This window comes from Rattus norvegicus, chromosome 5 (assembly GCF_021556685.1).
Source record: "Rattus norvegicus strain SHRSP/BbbUtx chromosome 5, alternate assembly SHRSP_T2T, whole genome shotgun sequence".
Taxonomy (NCBI): Eukaryota; Metazoa; Chordata; class Mammalia; order Rodentia; family Muridae; genus Rattus; species Rattus norvegicus.
This window is the reverse complement of record NC_141538.1, coordinates 130,721,351-130,742,844: the sequence shown is the minus strand read 5'-3', so window position 1 is coordinate 130,742,844 and position 21,494 is coordinate 130,721,351.

Sequence of the window (21,494 nt, the reverse complement as noted above, 5' to 3'; positions counted from 1 at the left end):
GAGACATCTACAGACAGGTAAATGTTAAAAGCAGGCAAATGGCTTTCCCTATTTCCCTTTACCCTCCCCTCCAGTTGCAAAAGAGAAGGACAAAAGTCATCTGGACCTGGCTTGAGGTATGAACGTTCTTGCAGGGAGAGGACAACACACTTTGTCACTTGCTTCCTAAACTTTTTGCACGCCGTTTCCATCACAGTGGTAAAACTGGCCCCTATTCATTTCTGGGAGAGGACTGAAGTCAGTTTGAAGCAGGAGCCATGCAAGGGCTTATCTACCAACTCACTAAAGAGATCCCCCTGGCTCCATCTAATTAACAATAAACCAGATGCCCCAACACAATCCCCTTCTACATCTGTAGCAGGCTGACAGCCTAAAAATGCCAGCCTCCTCCTTGTGTGTCAGCTAAATGTCATTGGCGACATTTGATGCAATTCAGAGATGAAAGTAAATCCAATATTATCGCTGACTAAATAACCACAGGCCTAATCAGGGGGCCCCAAGCCCCGGAGCACAATGCGGGGGAGAAGGCAGCCCAGCCTACGGGAAGGTGGGAGAACAGGCTGCTTCCAAAATACCCACCACCAGCTGCCATGGACAACAAACCAACGTGGTGCCCTACTTCTGCTGGGAAGGATCTGGAGTGACAACCCCCAAGGCCACCTGTTTAAGGACAGAGAGCTGTCCCTCCTCTCTGTGGAGCTCAGTTCTTCACCTGTTACAGGAACACAGGCAAGGCAAGGGCTGTAGGAAAGAACTCATGCCATCATGAAGGGTGGCAATTCAGTCACCTAGTCAGTCTTTGCATGACAGACCAGGTCTGGGTGCTGGGCGTGCAGCATCTCATGCATAAACTGTAAGCACCATGAACATAAACACCAGTCCTCTCCTGTACAGATTGTCTCTCAGCCCAGCCACTGGGAGCTCAAATATCTGTGCAGTGAATGAACACATGAGTGAACGAAGTAATTTACATGGCTGCCGCCCCCAGGCCTGGAAGCTCCTTAGAAGGTTGTGTGATCCTCAAGAACCACAACAAGTACAAGGACCCAGCAGAGCAATGACAATCATGATACAAACTGTGTTAGTTCCCACCGTGTGTGACACAGATGAGTGGGGGTGGGCAGTGGCTTCTCAGTGGTGGTAATAATAATAATAATAATAATAATAATAATAATAATAATAATAATAATAATATAATTATGTAAATCCCTCCACTAAGGGATTGAAATCAGCACCTCCAATGAGAGGCAGCTGGCCACAAGAAGTTCCAGATGTTATCCTGAGGAGGATGTGGTGCTTACACAGGGTCTAGACAGCAAAGCGAATCACAGGAAACATCAGACAGCCCAAAGTGAGAAAGGAATCCACTAAAAAGGGATCTGAAGGAGGGTGAGGTGCAGGGAGTGGACACACCGTGTCCTCAAAAATGTCACTGTCATAGAACACAGAGAAAAGCCTGTTTCAACCCATGTGAAACTAAAGAACCATGACAATAAAAAAAAATAATAATAATAATAGGGCTCACAGGCTTCATGAAAGTTTCAATAGTGGTTTCTCCTGCCTTTAACCAATTATTCCAGGTTTAACATCTTAAAACAACTAAAATGTGTTTATGATAGGGACCCCTTTAGGAAGGCATTATTCAGCCTATAACAGTCAATAATTGAGAAAAGTTTCGAATCAGTTAAATGTCTGTTAAGTGTGTTGAAGCTGCTCCTAAAATACCTGCCCTAAGAGCATTTAGAGGCAAAGAGCTGTGATGCGTGGAACTTCCTGTCAGGCAGTTCTGGGATTAAGATTTGCGGGTAATTTATGAGCAGCAACGATAAAACAGATGCAGTGTTGTACCATAGGTGCTTCTGTGCAAATAATTAATAATAACAAATGTAGATAAAAATCCCTTGAACTTTTATGTACACTGGAACTGATTTCCAAGTTGTGAGGGGCTGTTTCCACTGGAGGTTGCTCAAGGGTAGAGGAGAAGGGGTCCTGAAGTGGAAACTTAAGGATTCGTTGGAAAGTCGGCTGTGTTGGGTGGAGTTTTGCTGGGGCAAACAAGTGAAGAAATGTTTTGCTGAAGCAGACACAGGACAGAGGATGTTCTGCAAAAGCCAGCATGTGAAAGGACACGTGAGGAAGGATTCTTTGCTAATGACACACACGTATCAGCCGGCCTTACATTGCATAGTTAAGCTGCATTTGTCAGGATTCCATAGAGAAAAACATGCCAAAAACTTCTAGTACAGTGCAGCAGTTTCTTGCCGCTTCTAAAGACTTGAGCTGATTGGCAGAGTGATGTCAGCTAAGACAGACTCAAAGGCTGAGACAAGACCCAAGTAGGACACGTGATGTTTGGAGAGAGTATAAAAAGGACTTGACGGACAGTGAGGGAGGCTGAGCTAGCCTTGCTATAGAGCTGGCTGTGCAATGCTTGTTGGTCTTTCGTCTTCACTGATCTTCTCTTCACTGAGAGAGGCACAGCCAAGAACTTCTCCTGGTGCTCCTCCCTGGTCCCTCCTGCTGACTTGTGCTGAGGCTGAGGCCTGGCTGTCTCTGTGAGTTAATATTACCACATTCATTCCTGTTTTGCTATCACAACTCTAGACTGCTGGTGCATTTGTGAAGCATTTGCCAGTGGATTGAACCACTGCTGCTATGCTGTGAACTGAACTGCTGATTTTCTGACAACACTGACAGAGTTGCTCCAAAGAACCATTCTAAACATGTCCACTTTCCCTGTATCCTTTCTTTTTTACTACCTCTGGTGGCTGGTGGGCTAGATGGAAGGTTAAAGCATTTAGGAACCTTCATTAAGAGTAGACTTTGAAAAAAAATTAAAGTTTCAGGTCCTTTGTCTCAGTTTTATCTCCTCAGAGTTCCTCTTGCAGACAGAAGAAACCCATGTTCCAAGGATGACATCTGGCTTCTTCATTGCAGCCAGCCCTCTCTCTGGCTACAACATCTTTTAAAAATTTTTTCTCATTGTTTGATAATTTCCCACATGCATATAATGTTCTGATCTAACCTACCCCCCCCCATACTCTCAGTTCCTTCCAGTTCCTCCACTACTCTTTTCTCTCAACTTCATGAGCTCCTTTTCTAAACCCACCAAGTCCACTCAGTGCTGCTTGTATCCGCACAGGTGTAGAAGCACCTGCTAGAGCACACGTGGCCTCCCAGGGGCAGCATCCCTGAAGAAAACTTTCTCCCATCCTGTGCCCCTCTCCCACCCCGCCAGGATTTTAGCTGGCTTGATCCCGTGCACGCTAACCCAGCTGCAGTGAGTGTATAAAAGCGGCTGTCCTGTCCTGCCAGGAAAACAGCTTGTCAGCAGTGACCTCTGCCTCTCACAGTCTTTCCATCGCAGCTCCCAAAATGATCCCTGAGCCTTAAGGGACGGCATATGAGATCTCTGTCCAATTTAAGGCTAAGCAGTCCACCGTCTCTTACTCTCTGTACACTGACCAGTTGCAAGTCTCTGTACTCATCAGCAACTACTGCTAAAGAAGTGTCTTTGGCAACCCCATCTCTGGTTTCCTCCTACTCCCCCGTCTAATTACTGCCCACACTCCAAACTGCACCAAAGCTATTGACCCCTTATTAACAATGCCTTCTGGTACCACATCTCCGTGCTGTTTGTATGATCCCCATAGCGCCCCTTAGAGTTGAGCACCACTACCTCCTAAGGATAGTAAATTGGATGGCCAGGAAAGTACATAGCTTGTTCCAGATTACCTAACAAGATCCACGTCTATATGGGTCTAGAGAGAGGCTCTTTTCAATCTGCTGCACTGCCCCAAGCTCCAAGTGCTAACCAGTGATTGTTTCCTAAGCTCCCACCCAGTGCTGGCTACAAATACAGTCAATGCCCACCCCAGCCTCCAGGGGAAATGATCTGACAGAGAGGCCCACCAGGGCTGAGTCAGGGAAGTTGTCAGAGATAGTTTGGGACCAGGCCCAGTCAGGGTTTCAGAGTCTAGCCCTCAAAGCCTCAGAGCTAAGCCTTAACAAGAAGCCTGGAAACAAGTGAGCAGTGGTGGCCACACCTTTAACCCCCGGACTTAGGAGGCAGAGGCAGGTGGATCCCAGGCCCGAGGCCAGCTTGGTCTACACAGCGAGTTCCAGGAAAGCCAGAGCTATACAGAGAAATCCCCATCTCAAAAAACAGAAGAGGAAGAGGAGGAAGAGGGGAAGGATAAGAGGAGGAGGAGGAGAGGAAGAGGAGGAAGACAAGGAGAAGGAGGAAGAGGAGAGGGGGAGGAGGAGAATGGAAGAAAGAGGTGGAAGAGGGGAGGAAGAAAGAAAGAAAGGAAGGAAGGAAGGAAGGAAGGAAGGAAGAAAGAAAGAAAGAAAGAAAGAAAGAAAGAAAGAAAGAAAGAAAATGGTGGTGCAAGCAAAGAAGAGATACCATCCCTAAACTAGCCTGGCTCGTTTCAGCCCCTGCTGTCTAGTAACGTACACACACACACACACACACACACACACACACACACACACACACACACACACACACACACACACACAGAGGACAGAGATTTTCTTAGCCAGTCTCTGCTGCCCTCTAGTGGTAGTTCCAGAGATGACAGGACTAGGCCTCATCTAGAGAACAAGCTGCTCTGCGACTTGTAAACCCAACATGGATTTGAGGTAGCAGAGTCGGGGGGATGACAGTGAAAAACAATCAATATCGCACAGATCAAACTTTGAGCTCCAAGATTAATTGTAGATTTGAGCTTTGCAAAAATAGCCATGACAGACATCACCGACTGACCCACAGTAACCATGCCTGAGTCTGCTTCCAGGGGACAGCTGGGGCTCTCTTCCACTGTGCCTCACCTTTCCTTCTCCAGATGCCTGGATCACTTTGTGGATCGTGTGTGAGATGGTCTTTGGGAGCTTTTTTTAAAATATTTTTCCCTATTCTGTTCACTTAACACAGAGCCTCTCACAGAATCTGAAGCTCCGTCATTTTTTGTTGGCATGGCTGTCCAGCAATAGCCAGCACCCCTCTAGTGTCTGTCCCCACCACCCCAATGCTGGAGCTATAAGTGCACACAGCCATGTCTATAAGTGTGGGGTGGCTGGCTGTGAAAGGTACCCTGATTCCTGGTGAAGATAGGTCGAAACCCCAGAGACCCTAAAATGTACCCTCTCACATAGCTACAGCCCCCCCACACACAGACCCTTGTAGAGAGATTTGAGACAGATCAGTCACATAGGGCAATACCCCAAGCCCCTCCTCCACAGGTGAGGATGTGACCCCAGGTCACATAGGCTCAAGACAGATTAGTCACAGAAGCAGGACCACGCCCCTGAATATGTAGATGAGGACTTCCCAAGCTCTCAGGCCAAACCAATAGGAAGTACCTGCTGTCAGACACTGACCGGTCCAAAACTGCATTTAAGTGCCATGTTCTGAAGGATTAAATGCATGCAAGAATCACTCTGTCATCTGAGAGCTTCTGTCATAAGAGCTGTAACACCGCTGCTTGGGGAAGAGATCTGCTCTCCTGAAATCACCTCCAGAATCTCCCCTGCACCCCTCACTGGCCAGTCAGTCTCCTGCTGGCTCAGCCTGGCCCAAGCAACCCAAGCAGCAGCGGTGGAAAGGAGAAGGACCAGCAGCCACAGCAGAAACAGTCCCCCCTCCTTGCCTGAGTTCTCTCCCCTTCACCCGAACCCACACACCTAGGCAGGCCAGAGCCCCACATATAAGTGCACACAGTCATGTCTATTGGTGCATACAGCCATGTCTATTGGTGCACACAGCCTTGTCTATAAGTGCACACAGCCATGTCTACAGGTGCACACAGCTTTGTCTATAAGTGCACACAGCCATGTCTATTGGTGCACACAGCCATGTGTACAGGTGCACACAGCCATGTCTGGCTTTTGGTTATTGCTACATAAGTGATGGGATCTAAACAATAAACCAGTTATGGGCAGAAACCTCCAAATCTGTGAGCCAACATGAACCTTTTCTCTTTATAACTTGATTATCTCAGGTATTTTGTTATACTAACAGGGAGCATATACACTCCCAAATACTTAACAACCAAGAGCTTTTTTTCCCAACCCTCTGATTTTTATTTTTAATCATCTGACTCTACTGCTTCTCTTGTCTGAGAATATCAATCATGTATTGTGTTTCTTCGTTAAATTTTTATTTCCCTTCCTATTTATTTCTGCCAGCACCTTTCATCTGATTGGCAAATGAGTTGGTTGGTTGGTTGATCGGTTGCATCGCCTTTGTTTATCTCTAGCTTCTGGAAGTGTTCCTTGCCTGTCTGATTGTCTTTGGATGTCTTCGTGTGAGACGTTCATTGCTAAAAGTACCAAGACTCCTTGAAGAGATGGAAGTCCCTAGAGTGGAGCAAAGACCGTAGCAGATGGCACAATGTCAGTGACACAGACTTCTAGAGTCACACCCAGAGGACTAAGAGCCAGCTCCTGGGGCTCCAAGTGGACAGGTCTAGAACAAGTTTAGCAAACAAATACAAACCACTTATAACAGACTAAAACTCTTTGACAGAACTCTGTGGGTCCAAAGTGATACAACTTATAAATACATGTATATGAGGAAGGGAAGTGTGTCCTTACAGCAGAAAAACTAATAAAGAATTACTTTTAAAAATGATAAGAAAACATCCTAAGACAATAGAAGCAAAGCCATAAATGAGGTTAAACCAGCAAGTGATAGACAGCTGTTAATTACAAAAGGAAAAACAGTAACATTACACAGAAGCAGCTGGGCCGTCACTTTCTTAGACAGGTAATTAAGGTTCAGCTCAGCTCAGCGGCATGGGGTAATCAGATGCCATGGGCCCAGGAGGATGCTGAGAAACCCTGTATCCGGCTAAAGTTCCTGTGGGCAATGCATGGATTGAATGCTAGGTATCCTCTCAACAGCCCAAACTGAAGGACATCCCATAAAATACCCATCATGCTCTTGAAAAACGTTCGTTTCACAAGAACAAAGGAAGATTGAGAAACTGCTTCAGGTTCTAGTGGGTTAGAGATAACAGCTGTGCTCTGGGGGCGGGGCCAGTTGTGCACTGGGGGCGGGGCGATGCTCAGAGGACAAAGCATGCCAGCAAGCATGAGAGCCAGAGTTATAGTGCTCCATACCCAGGCAAAAGCCAGTGGGCTTGGGGACTGTCTATAACACAGGTTGACCGACCTGCAGGCCGGGATCCCTGAGGGCAAGCTGACTGGCTTGACTGGCTGCATCTAATCGCAGGCTTTGGCGGCAAGTGACCCTACCTCATAAATAAGGAAGAGAGAGATCAAGGAAGACACCATTGTTCATCTCTGGCCTGCATTCTCACTCACAAAGATGTGGACATGTATACACATATCACACACACACACACACACACACACGCGCGCGCGCGCACACACACACACACACACACACACACACACACACACACACACACACGTCTAAGTTACTCAGGTGGACCTCGTGAGAAGTCTGACCTCATTGGGAGTCCTCTGACACGCCCACTATCACTTTCCAGACTCCTACCTAGGGCTCGGTCCTAACCATCAGGTTCTGAGAGCCCTTGGGGTTGAAAGGGTGGTGAACTGAACATCCAGGAAGTGAATGTTAATCTAGTCCTTTGAGCAGACCGCTCTGCAGGTCAAAAGCAGCAGTAGTCAGCGACCAGTGGAATCACACAATGCCATGCTGTTTCAGATGTATCCTGTGCTAAAAAACGAGCCTCAAGATTCTTGCCACGTTAAAAAAGGAGAGAAGGTGGGGGAGGGGTGTCGGCAGCGGCAGAACATCGGCTTTCTAGGGAAGGGACCGATATGTTCATTAGCTTGACTGCTGCTGCAATCATTTCACAATATATATCCTCGAAGCATTAATTTGCAAGCCTTAAATATATACAATTTTGTCAATCATGCCCCAATAAGGCTGGGGAAAAGTTAATCCCACTGCTCCCTTTGTCCTTGCAGGTTTGAATACGTCAATAAGATCTGCTGCTGTTTTAATGGTTTCAGGTGTTCAGACTCCATGGTTCGCTGGAAAGGCCTGGCTCTGCTCTCTCATCCCTTCATGGTGACAAGTGACCTTCGTGCAATTTATACTTAAACGCAAGAGTTAAATACCGTGAACGCACACAACAAAGTGTATAAATAACCAAGCTTCTGGCAAGAAGATGATTAGGCAGTGAAAAGAAGCTGGGTGGTGTGGGAAACGCTCCCAGAAATGTTGTTGGTTCAAATCCCAGTGCTGTCTGTCTTCGGCCTCGTGGCATCATCAGTCCTGAGAACGAAGGAATGCCTGTTTAAACCTTATTTTTAAAAACTTCTTTAACCCTCGATTACAACTGCAACCCCTTGAGAGGGAAGCTCCTTGCTGACGGAGAAGTGTCTGTGGGGTAAGACCTAAGGCTCTGGGAAAACTAGGGGAGCTGAGTGCTTTTTCCAGTGTTTAAGGCAAGACAGAGCCAGTGTACTTAGGCAACGTCCTCTTTAGGAGCTGCTGCTCAGAACACGACCGCAGCTGCGCTCCAAAAGCGAGCTTTTTAAAAATGAAAAACACCTGCAGGGTACAAGGCAGGTCAAAGGTTGAGTGGCAAACCTATTCCGGTGAGAACCCACCCGCGATCGCCTCCAGCTGAAGCCCCAGAAGAGCCTCTGCAGGGAGAGACCCAAGAGGAACGGCGTTTCCAACACGGACCACGCGGGGGCAGCAGAGGACAAGCGGAGAAAGCCTAGGCAATGGGGTGGACCAGGGTAGGAGCAAAAAGAACATGACACAGACCGGGAATCAGGAAAAGCACCCTCCTAAAAGAGATATTGTGGAAAAGACCGTGCGGGGGAAACCGTTTCGAGGAGAATACTCTCCTAACCACAGCGACCCTTCATGTGTGAACAATCACAACCTGTCATGTAGGGTTATGCAAATTGAGGCTGAGCTGATGTAAAGAGTCATTTGACTTCTCTGTGCCTTGCTCCCCTCCTCTCACATGTGATAACTAACGTATCCAGTGTCCTAGAACAGGGCATACCAACTGCCATCTTGGTGATGACGTCACCGATGCCCTTGGTTCTGATGTTCGCTACAGGAAGAAGGGCCCGTGGGTTCCAGGTTTTTTAAAGTGCTGTGATGGGGGCAGGGAGTGCATTTTCTCTCAATTACAGATGGAGTGACTGAGACGCCGAATGACTGAATGACTTAGCACCCAAGCCAAGGGCTAGAAAATGCCAGGGCCAGAGCTCAAGACCAAGCCACTTTATTCTTTCTTCTACTATGCCCTCCCTCATATCAAGGGATGGAATGCCTGCTCGTTACAAGATATGAGTCCCAAAATCTTCACTTCCTGTCCAGTGTAGCCAGCACCAGGTCTGAGGCTAAGCCTCAGAAACGACCGGTGTGCTGTAACGGAGCAGATTTTTCAGCCAGATCTGCTCCTTGCTTTGCTGTGTCATGGGCCTGCAGAGATACACAGCACCTAATACAGTTAAATACAGTAAAAATAGTAACGAGGGCAGGGTCCTTATGCCAAGCACACACCTCAAAAAGAATGCATTCATGTTTGAGACTCTAACTGTAGAAGGGGAGTGAGCTTCAAACCTTACTTCAAGAAGCCTTGAGGTCAGCTTTGTGAGGCTAAACAGCCTCCTCTCCTTGTGCCCATCCCTAACAGATGGCCCCAGACTGAATCCACAGAGTGAACTATGTCATCTAAACATGACCTGCCCTCCAGCCATCTTCTCGGTCAGTTGCCACCCTCCGCCACTGACCTTGCTCCTGAGCCCCTTGTCTATTTGAAATGGGGAGGTGTTTCCTCCTGCCCAAAACAACTCCTCACACGTGCACCCCTTCCTTTATTAGCCAGGTTCCTCCCCCTTCCTCAGCAGCACGATCTGCCTCCCACCCCCACGGATGGTGCCCACAGTCTCTACCTCCACCGCTTCCCCACACTCCTCTTCCCTGTGTCCTGACTACTACCTCTACCCTATTCCTCTGAAAAGCCCCAACCAACAAAGTTCCCTTTCTCTAAAGGAGCACTGTGAATTCCTAAACACAGAGCGAAAGAAACCTCTCTATGCGGTAAAGCTATCGCTTAGCAACCGAAGCACGCCGACCTTCCCTCCTTCCAGAACTTTCCGGACTCTTTTTGACACTAGTCTCTTCTCCTTCTCCATAGATTACTCTCCCCAGCAGATACCTCCAGAATTCTCTGTGCTGAGTGTAGACTTCACACACCATCTACACTGCCTCCTCCTCGTTTTTACCCTCGTGTCCCACAGTCTTTCAGCTCAAAATGTCAAACTGAGCAGACTTGCCCCTCCTGGCCTTGGACTGAGTGTAGCCACAACACTCAGTCAACCTAGCCTGAAAGGTCAGCGTGACTCAATGCCGTTCTCAGTCAGCAGAGGGCACTCGCGATCCAAAACCGTTCTCAGTCAACAGAGGGCACTCGATACCACATCGGTGGACCAGCCTGCTCAGAAGTCTCCCAGCTTGCCCTAGACACTTGAGTTCCCTCTAGCCGTTGCTGCCCCACACAAATCCCCACACCCCACCCCCGCCTCCACCACGGTTGTGCATTGGCCACTGGGACCAGCATCAGTCTGCAGATTTAGTGCCTTCCCAGAGGGGTCAGCACGCGGCTTTTTAAAACAAATCATTACCAACTGCACTAGCTCCCGAAGGCTCCACCACAAAACAGCTTTAAACAACAGAAGTTTATCCGCTGACCCTTTTGGAGACTGGAAGTCTAAAGTCAAGATGTCCAAAGCCATGCTCCCTGCAAAGGCACCCTTCCTTGCTTCCCCTAGCTCCTTTGTTCTGTCTCTGTCCCTGATTTCTGACCACTGGTTGGAATAGCTCGCTTTACTCCCAAGGACGCCGCTTACGTCTGTGAAGAGACCGTTTCTAGTGAAGCTACCTTTGTGATTCCAGGTGAACACTCAGTACACTCAAAAGAAGGTCTGGTGTGCACGGCTGGATTACAGCTTCCCCCTTTTAAAGCTTGGATCCACTCCGCATCATCCTGCATCTCAGATTTCCACTTGGATGAAAGCTAGGACGCAGTTTTCACAAAACCATTACAAGGGTTTCTGCTTTCTGCTTAAGACAGCCCTTCCTTAAGGCCTGAAAGAAACGCAGTCTCAGGCAAACTGAAAGCTAGTAGTCATTTGGTGTGAGCAAGCAGAGGAAACAGAGTAGAGGTGTCCCTAGATCCTGTCAACTTAATTACAGCTCTCTTAGGTTATCTGCCGGTTCCTACAGGCATCCAATACCTGACTGCACAATAATGACACACTGGACTCTCACTATGTGACACTGTCCTTACACCATGTACACACACACACACACACACACACACACACACACACACACAGTGTCTTCACCATTCCTGAGGGTGCCTGCCCACTTTTCAAATGTCATCATCCTCGACACTCTACAGACTTCCTCTGACCACCAGAGTCCATTCCTGCCACCTCATGTCAGTCCTCAACACCACCCTGACAAGAACTGGTTTACAAACAGCCATCAGTACACATGCCTGCTTCTTGGTAACTGCAGTTCCCAGGTATCTCCAACATGGGTGCTGCTCCAGCCACTCATTCCCCATTGGTGCTCTGTTCTTCCCTACTGTCCCTGTAGTCCAGTAGATGCTTCCTGGAGCCATCAGGTAAACTCTCTGCAGGGATCTTAATCTCAGGTCAGGCTTCAGGACGAAACCAAATCTAAAGCCCAAGACCTGGCTGGAGTACTTCAACCCCCAGGCCACAGAATATAGGAACGCTGAGCGAACCCTCCAGAAAGAATTTTAATTAGTCAGCAATTTACTCAGCTGGTGAACTGGAGGTATAGCTCATTGGTAGAATGCTTGCCTAACATGTGAAAACAAACAAACAAACAAACAAACAAACAAACAAAATCCTCACCAGCCCAGGCCTGGGATAGATACTGGGTTGCAGCGGGGAGAAGTGCTCTGCCTGCGTCTCCTTCAACCCACCCCCCCACTCCCACCTCCGCTTTCTATCATCCTAAAGGAAATGTTCAACATCTTTAGTCATAAGGGAAATGCAAATCAAAACAACCCTGAGATTTCACCTCACACCAGTGAGAATGGCTAAGATCAAAAACTCAGGTGACAGCAGATGCTGGCGAGGATGCGGAGAAAGAGGAACACTCCTCCATTGTTGGTGGGATTGCAGACTGGTAAAACCATTCTGGAAATCAGTCTGGAGGTTCCTCAGAAAATTGGACATTGAACTACCTGAGGACCCGGCTATACCTCTCTTGGGCATATACCCAAAAGATGCCCCAACATATAACAAAGACACATGCTCCACTATGTTCATAGCAGCCTTATTTATAATAGCCAGAAGCTGGAAAGAACCCAGATGCCCTTCAACAGAGGAATGGATACAGAAAATGTGGTACATCTACACAATGGAATATTACTCAGCTATCAAAAACAATGACTTTATGAAATTCATAGCCAAATGGATGGAACTGGAAAATATCATCCTGAGTGAGGTAACCCAATCACAGAAAACACACATGGTATGCACTCATTGATAAGTAGCTATTAGCCCAAATGCTTGAATTGCCCTAGATGCACAGAACACATGAAACTCAAGACGGATGACCAAAATGCAAATGCTTCTCTCCTTCTTTAAAAGGGGAACAAGAATATCCTTGGCAGGGAATAGGGAGGCAAAGTTTAAAACAGACACAGAAGGAACACCCATTCAGAGCCTGCCCCTCGTGTGGCCCATACATATACAGCCACCCAATTAGACAAGATGGATGAAGCAAAGAAGTGCAGGCCGACAGGAACCGGATGTAGATCGCTCCTGAGAGACACAGCCAGAATATGGCAAATACAGAGGCGAATGCCAGCAGCAAACCACTGAACTGAGAACGGGACCCCCATTGAAGGAATCAGAGAAGGGGCTCGAGACCCCGTATGAACAACAATGCCAAGCAACCAGAGTTTCCAGGGACTAAGCCACTACCTAAAGACTATACATGGACTGACCCTGGACTCTGACCTCATAGGTAGAAATGAATAGCCTAGTAAGAGCACCAGTGGAAGGGGAAGCCCTTGGTTCTGCCAAGACTGAAACCCCAGTGAACGTGATTGTTGGGGGGAGGGCGATAATGGGGGGAGGATGGGGAGGGGAACACCCATATAGGACGGGAGGGGGAGGGGTTAGGGGGATGTTGGCCCGGAAACCGGGAAAGGGAATAACAATCGAAATGTAAATAAGAAATACTCAAGTTAATAAAGATTAAAAAAGAAAGAAAGAAAGAAAACCTAGTTTCCTGCCTCTGGAACCCTATAGCATGACCCTAAAAATTTAGGGGACTATTAAAAAGTCAGAAAGTAGCCCTTACTAATAAAGAGAGAAAATCACAGTGGATGAGCCCTCGCTTATCACACAGCAGACATCCCCTGAGCACCTCTCAGGTCTCCTCACGTGGGCACAAACACGTGAACTGCAGACAGAACAGCACAAGAGCAGTGATCCCACAACAAGCATAGGGTGGGAGGTCGTGCTTAGAGGGAGCGTGGTCACTGGAGCTGCCTTCGAAGCTTGGGAAGAGACTTGCAGTCCCCAAAAGGAAACTCATTTCCGCAAAGGAAACTGCAGAGGGAGGGAGAGGTGAAGGCTGGTCTGCTTGGGAAGTAAAAGCAAAGAGTTGACAGGTGTGTCAGAGGATGCAGAAGGGAGCCATGCACAGGACAGAACTCAGGAGCACCTGTGACAACTTGAGACTTTTGACTCTCTTTGAATTCTCTTCTCTTTATCAGAATGCACATCCTGATAAAATGTGCTTGTGAGAGAGATCTCTGCATTGTCGGGTGCTTCCCGGGGCCTGGAGGAGCAGAAGTTCACCTGTGCTGAGGATCACCCGGTTTAAGCAGCACATGGCTCAGCTACTGTGGGGCTCCCAGGGATAGCAGTGGGGGCTACTTATGAATAGATATTGTCTGCAGGGAGCCCCTTAGCCCACCCAGAGGCCGCAGCAAGTCTCCCACCTTTCCCATAGCTTCTTGTGCCTGTGACAACTCTTTCTAGTATTCCTCAGCCACGTGTGCAGTGCAGGCCAAATACAAGCCCCGGGGGATTCTGAGGGATGCTCTGCCTGGATCCCCAGGTTGGGCTGAGTCTCTGGGAGGGGTGGGGGCCCGAGGTCGTCACTCACGATCACACCACTTATGAGCTTACTCCACTTCTTGTCCCATTTCCCCATTTCCTCAACACGCTGCTGACAGGATCGCCTCCCGATAAAATCCTGACACCCAAAGCCCCAGATTCCACATTTGAGGAATCCCAAACTATTTGAGAAAGGAGCTAGAATGTACATCTCAGGAGTGGGTTCGAGGGTCACATTGCTCACCAGCCAGATGACAAAAAGGACCGACCCTGGTTTTGGTGCTCAGTGACATTGGTTCACAGGTCGCCAGCCTGTCACGGGCCAGGAAGGCACACAAGTGGAAAAGGAATCAAAGAGTAAAAGTGCCCACACATGAAAGGCATGATAGCATTGGTGACTAAAAATTGCAAAGAGCCCAGGAGGGTTAGGGTAGTATATTCACTGGGGAAATATTCACTGGGGACCTCGAAGGTCTCCATGGGACATTCATCTCCTGCTCGCAGCTAGAAGACAGGCTGAGCTAAAAAATTGAAGATCAAGATTTGATTGGAAACATAAATAAGTTACATAAAAGGCTGGACACACAGTGTCAACAATTCAAGACTCCCAAAAGAAGTAGGACTATGAGATACGGGATTTCGGTTTGAGTCCTACAATCCCTTAGGTCTATAGGTTGGTAAAGTGTGTTCCTATATTTTACCAAGAGCAGCTCCCCATTAGCAGGAGGCCTTGGCCTCACCTAATACAAATGTCTTCCCACTGACAGTTGTCCTCTGCATCTCTCCAGCACATACCTCCTTCTGCCTCCCATGACATGTGGTCTCATCCCACATAGCTTGATGAAGCAATTGTCTTGCCCGGATGCTAACAGACTTCAGTATCAGGACTGCAGGCACTGACACACAGCAGGAGGAGCCAGGAGATCATGTGTGAAAGACCAACTTTTCTAGTTGTCGATTGTTTCGAGACAAAGTCTTCTATGCAGCCCAGAATGGCATCAAACTCATGACCAGACAGGACCAAAGTCCATAAGTAGCTCAAAGCCTCCATTTGGTTCTGCGCCCTATGAACAAGACACACCACAAGGAACTGCTCGCTCCGGAAGCCAGGCAGCTGTTAAACCAGGCTGCTCAGTGGCAGTGGGAAGATGGGATTCTGAACTGCCAGAGGCCAGAGTGGCATTTAAATGCCAGAGGCTGTGGGCAACAAAGCCAGAGTGGTAACCTGAGGCCTTGTCTTGCAGGGCTCTCTGATGATGGCTGACACATCATGGTATTTCTAGAGAGGAGCTCTTTGGCTAGTCAGCTCCATGTTGACATCTAAACCAAAAAGGATAGAGAAGGAGGACCAACAACAGCTGTCACATGGATGATTGGAATTGGAGCAAATTCTCAGATCCAGAGGCATCGGCTAAGGCCCTGAGATCCCCTTAGGAAGGACTCTACCATGGCAAAGCCAAGTGTGTTCACTGCACGGTGGCTCCCAGGCCTACTGTTTTTCCAGATTTGTTGAGGTGAACATGGTAAGCAAACACACGTTCAAAACATGGTTCTACGATCCACTCATCTACTATTCGCTGCTACATGGTTGTCAGTGTTTTTTAGAAACGAAGCCTAAGTGAGGGTATGAAAATTTGACTCCTTCCACTATTTCACAACCACATTAGACCAAATGGCTGAATTCAATTCATTAAAATGCTAAATAACATCCCACCATGTTTTCTTTGTCCATCCATGTGCCAGGTTAAGACACAGCTGTATCTTGGCTACTGTGAATGATGTTGAAATGAAAATGGAGGTGCAGTTATCTCCTTAAGATTCTGCTCACACACCAGAGGTGAGGTTGCTGGACGAACAGCAGTTCTATTTTTAACTCTTAGAAGAACCTTCTCACTGTTTCCAATGAAGCATATGCCAATTTATATCCATCCCCTACCCACCCACCTCTAGTGGTGGGTGCTCTCTACCTCTTGGCCAGCACTCACTATCTGTTGTCTCTTGGGACAACATGCTAACAGGGCCTCTCACTGTGGCTTGATTTGTATTTTCCTGGTGGTTAGTGATATTGATCAACTCTTCATGTGCTAATTGACCATTTGTATATCTTAATTTGAGAAGTGTCTGCTCGGGTCCTTGGCCCAGTTTTAAGGGATTATTTGAGTATGCGTTTATTTATTCTTGAGTGTCAGTTCCTCGGTATTTGGGATTTTTTAAACCCCAAGTCAGATGTTTGGTTTGCAAATATATCTCCTAATTTGGTGGGTTATCCTTTCACTCTGTTGAGTAAACAGCTCTTGCTGTGTGGAGTTCTGCAGTTTGGTGCAATCTTCCTGTCTCTTCTGGCATTTGTTACCCGCGCTGTGTGTAGAACTCAAAAACCTTCATTGTATAGACTGGCACTTGTATGGTTTCTGTTTGAATCTTTACCCTGTTTTGCACTGATTTTGATAAGGGGTGTGAAATAGGAACTAATTTCATTTTTTTTCTGCTTGTAGAGACTCAGCTTCTACAAACCATTTGTTGAAAAGTGTCATTTCTCAATGTGTTCTTGGCACTCCTATTGACAGCTGACTACAGGTGATGAATTAATCTTTTTAGCTGGCTATTTGGAACCACTGACCTATAAATCTATTTCTATTCCACTACTGTACTGTTTTGACTTTTGTGTTTTTATTTTACTGTATTTTAGGGGTGTGGTACCTCATCAAGGCTGTTTTAACCATCCGTGTACTTCGTGGCTCGGTATCAAGTGCAAGCTTGTGTGTATTTCCTATGAAGATTGCCACCTGAGATTTTTATAAGAATCTCATTTTACTGAAAGATCATTTTGACCAGTGTGGAAATTTTAAACAATATTAACTCTTCCAATCCATAAACACAATCTGCCTTTCCGTTCATTATAACTGGAGTTTCAGCTACTTCTTCTTTCTTCCCTCATTGTCCATCCTCCTCTTCCTCCCTTTCAACCCCATAACACTAGGTAGGAGAGCGAAAAGGATAGAGTGGAAAGGGGGTATGTTGTAGTTGATATGTAATCTCAAACTGGGGTTTCTGCCTTACCTTTGATCTTTCAGTTCCCAGATAAAAGACACAAACCTTTATATTTATAATGAGCCTTAGTCAGCACTAAAACTGGGCAGAGATCTACCCTCTAAGCTATTATGTCTACTTTCCTGCCAATAACCCCACAATATGAATGCCATGTTCTATGTGGGCTGATCATAACTCCAATTTGTCAGCCCTTAAGGCCATGTTTTTAAGATGCTTACCCTCACCACCTTCTTCTCCTCCTCTCTCTTCCCCTCATGGTCTCTTTCCAGACCCCAAGCCTGGGAACCAAAACTCCACCTATCTCTCTTCTGCCCAGGTATAAGTTGCAGGTTTCCTTATTCACCAATTAGGGATAACTTGTGAGGCAAGGTTACATAGCATCACTTGTGCCTACCTGCAGATTCTCTTGTCCTTGGGTGAGATATCTACCAGACTACCTTGGGGTGCAGTATTTAGCATTACAATATATAGCAAAAGACCAAACCTCAATAATTCCCCTTTTCTGTCAGAATAAAAAGGCTGTTTCTCTTATAAAATAAACAATATACAGTAGAATCAATTATGAAAATTATTAGGTGTGAATTGCATTTTTAAAGTCCAGTTTGTATTGGCAAGTCAGGAAAACGCACTTTATTATCTATCTTATCTCGGTGAGTTTAGAATTCTGTATCTAAATCGATTTCTATTCTAATTTGTATTATTAACTTAAAAATCTTTTCTTAGACTTAAAACATCTTCCTAAGTGCTAAACAACTTAAGTTTAATTGTGAGATTATAACTATCTAGTCTTCAATCCCATCAGAAACCTGAGAAGAAATAAATATTACCTGAGAGTATACAGGAAGTGCTTGGGCAACAGCTTTCAGGAATTACAGAAATGACAGAGACAGATGACACCCTGGACAGTCTCCAATGTTCTCTATAATGTTGGAGCAGCTATCTTCAAACTTCTGGCCCAGGATATCTGACAGATTTTATGTGAATCAGGAATTATAAAGGACTTGCTTACCCCATCTTGGCAGAGCTTGGCAGTTGACTTCCCTGCATCCATTTGTCCTTCCTGGACAGATCTGTCTGCAGTTGAAGCAGGGGCATTTTTTTGCCCAGTGGTGAGCTTGCCACAACTGAAGCAACTCCATATGGAGGTTTTGATGCTCATCATCTTCTATAAAATGGAATGGGGCTACTGTCAGGAGCAGACCTGTCATGTCTTATAGTCAGAAGATCTTTTAATAATGAAATAATTATAAATGTCATATTTTGTGGATCTCTAAGGTTTTGAAGACCATCTATTTATTTATAGCATATATGAACAAGCAAGTGTTGCCTGTCTCCAGTTATCTATTATCTGTACAACCCATGATTTAGATTCTATGATAATCCAGACTAGTATCTAACATGACTGTGAATTTGATTATATGACTATTGAGTTGTATTTCTTAACCATCCTTAATAGTTCATAACTTGCATTTTTAAATGAGTTATATAGGCAGGATGCCTATCTAAAACCTGAAACATAATATAAAGTATACTGTAACAAAATTAATCTGAAAGTTTGTATCACAATACAAAGATTTATATCAATGAAAACCTTAAACTTGCATCAATATACAAAATTCTGTACTGATGTAACAAAATATAACCTCAATTTTTCATCAAAATATAAATATCTCTAATAATGTAAGATTATGGCTATAAAATGTTTCTTTTTTTGAGTAGGTTTCCATTTTAAGAGTAGGTTCAATAGTCTATCTCTCTGTCTAATTTCTTACATGTCTATATCCCCCCTTTTTTCTTTTCACCCTCCTTCCCTTTATCTAGGAAAGAAGGATAGAGAAAATTAAAGGAAAGATAGACATCCCTGAGTCTATGCTCTCTATCTTGTTTCTTCCAAATCCAAGACCATAACTACTCATAATCATCACTTAAAATGACAACATATATATAATTTGTAAAATGACCTGTTGCATGTAGCTTTTTGTTACCCTGCCTATGTTTCGGGAATGGGCCATCTACCAGCCCTTGCCCAGCTTCCCTTGAATCCATGGATAAAAGACACACACACACAAACACACACGCACGCACGCATGCACGTATGCACACACAAGTTGTTCATTTTCAACTTGCCTTCTTGGCTCGGTGTTCCTATCCCCCACCTGGAAAATGTGTCCTTGTCATTACTCTTAGCTCTGATCTTTCCACCGTCCCTAACTTAGTTGGTTAGTTGAATCTAGTCCCAGCTAAACATCTCTGACCATTTGCCTATCAGAGTGGTCATAGTCCACTGTTCCTCCCGAGACCTCACATTCACAAACTGCTTGGTTCTTCTCTCTCCAAAGCAAGGCAACCTCCCTTCTCCTCTCTTGCATCTGTCTCCTTTTCCTCCAGGGGACCCAGAAGTCCAACCTGTACCTTCAACCCAGCTATTGGCCCATGGCTTTCTTTTTTCTCTCTCTCTCTTTTATCTATTGAATATTTTTTATTTACATTTCAAATGTTATCTCCTTAACCCTACCCAACCACGTACCCCTACTCACCTCCCAACCCTGACATTCCCCTACACTGGGGAGGGGTCCAGCTTTGGCAAGACCAAGGGCTTCTCCTCGGTTTGGTGCCCAACAAGGCCATCCTCTGTTACATATACAGCTAGAGTCATAGGTTTGTCCATGTGTACTCTTTGGGTTGTGGTTTAGTCCCTGGAAGCTGTGATTGGTTGGTATTGTTCTAATGTGGTTGCAAGGTCCTTCAATCCTTTCTCTAAGTCTTCCAATGGGGACCCTGTTCTCAGTTCAATGCTTGTCTGTGAACATTCGCCTCTGTATTTGTCATGCTCTGGCAGAGTCTCTCAGCTATATCAGGCTCCTGTCAGCATGCACTTCTTGGCTTCATCAATATTGTCTAATTTTGGTGGATATATATATGCTGGATCCCCAGGTGGAGCAGGCTCTGAATAGCCTTTCCTTTAGTCTGTGCTCCAAACTTTGTCTCCATATCTCCTCCTATGAATATTTTTATTCCCCCTTCTAAAAAGGACTGAAGCATCTGCACTTTGGTCATCCTTCTTCTTGAACTTCTTGTGGTCTGTGGATTGTATCTTGAGCTTTTGGACTAATATCCACTTATCAGTGAGTGCATACCATGTGTATTCTTTCGTGTTTGGGTTGTCTCACTCAGGATGATACCTTCTAGTTCCATCCATTTGTCTATTAATATCATGAAGTCATTGTTTTTAATAGCTGAGTAGTACACCATTGTGTAGATGTACCACATTTTCTGTATCCATTCCTCTGTTGAAGGACATCTGGGATCTTTCCAGCTTCTGGCTATTATAAATATGGTTGCTATGAACATAGTGGATCATGTATCCTTGTTATATGTTGGGGCATCTTTTAGATATATGCCCAGAAGTGGGATAGCTGGGTCCTCAGGTAATACTGTGTCCAATTTTCTGAGGAATTTCCAGAATGATTTCCAGAATGGTTGTACCAGTGTGCAATCCCACCAACAATGGAGGAATGTTCCTCTTTCTCCACATCTTCATCAGCATCTGTTGTCACCTGAGTTTTTGATCTTAGCCATTCTGATTGGTGTGAGGTGGAATCTCAGGGTTGTTTTGATTTGCATTTCCCTGATGACTAAGGATGTTGAACATTTTTTAGGTATGTGTCAGCCATTCAATATTCCTCAGTTGAGAATTTTTTGTTTTGCTCTGTACCCCAATTTTAATAGGGTTATTTGACTCTCTGGAGTCTGACTTCTTGAGTTCTTTGTATTGGATATTAGCCCTCTATCAGATGTAGGATTGGTAAAGATCTTTTCCCAATCCGCTGGTTGCCAATTTGTCCTAATGGCAGTGTCCTTTGCCTTACAGAAGCTTTTCAATTTTATGAAGTCCCATTTATTTGTTGATTCTTGATCTTAGAGCATAAGCCATTGGTGTTCTGTTCAGGAAATTTTCCCCAGTGCCTATGTGTTCAAGGCTCTTCCCCACTTTTTCTTCTTTTAGTTTGAGTGTATCTGGTTTTATGTGGAAGTCCTTGATCCACTTTGACTTGAGCTTTGTACAGGGCGATAAGAATGGATCGATTTGCATTCTTCTACATGCTGACCTACAGCTAAACCATCTGTTGAAAATACTATCTTTTTTCCACTGGATGGTTTTAGCTCCTTTGTCAAAGATCAAGTGACCAGAGGTGTGGGTTCATTTCTGGGTCTTCAATTCTATTCCACTGATTTACCTGCCTCTCTCTGTGCCAATACCATACAGTTTTTGGGTTTTTTTCTTTTCTTTTCTTTTCTTT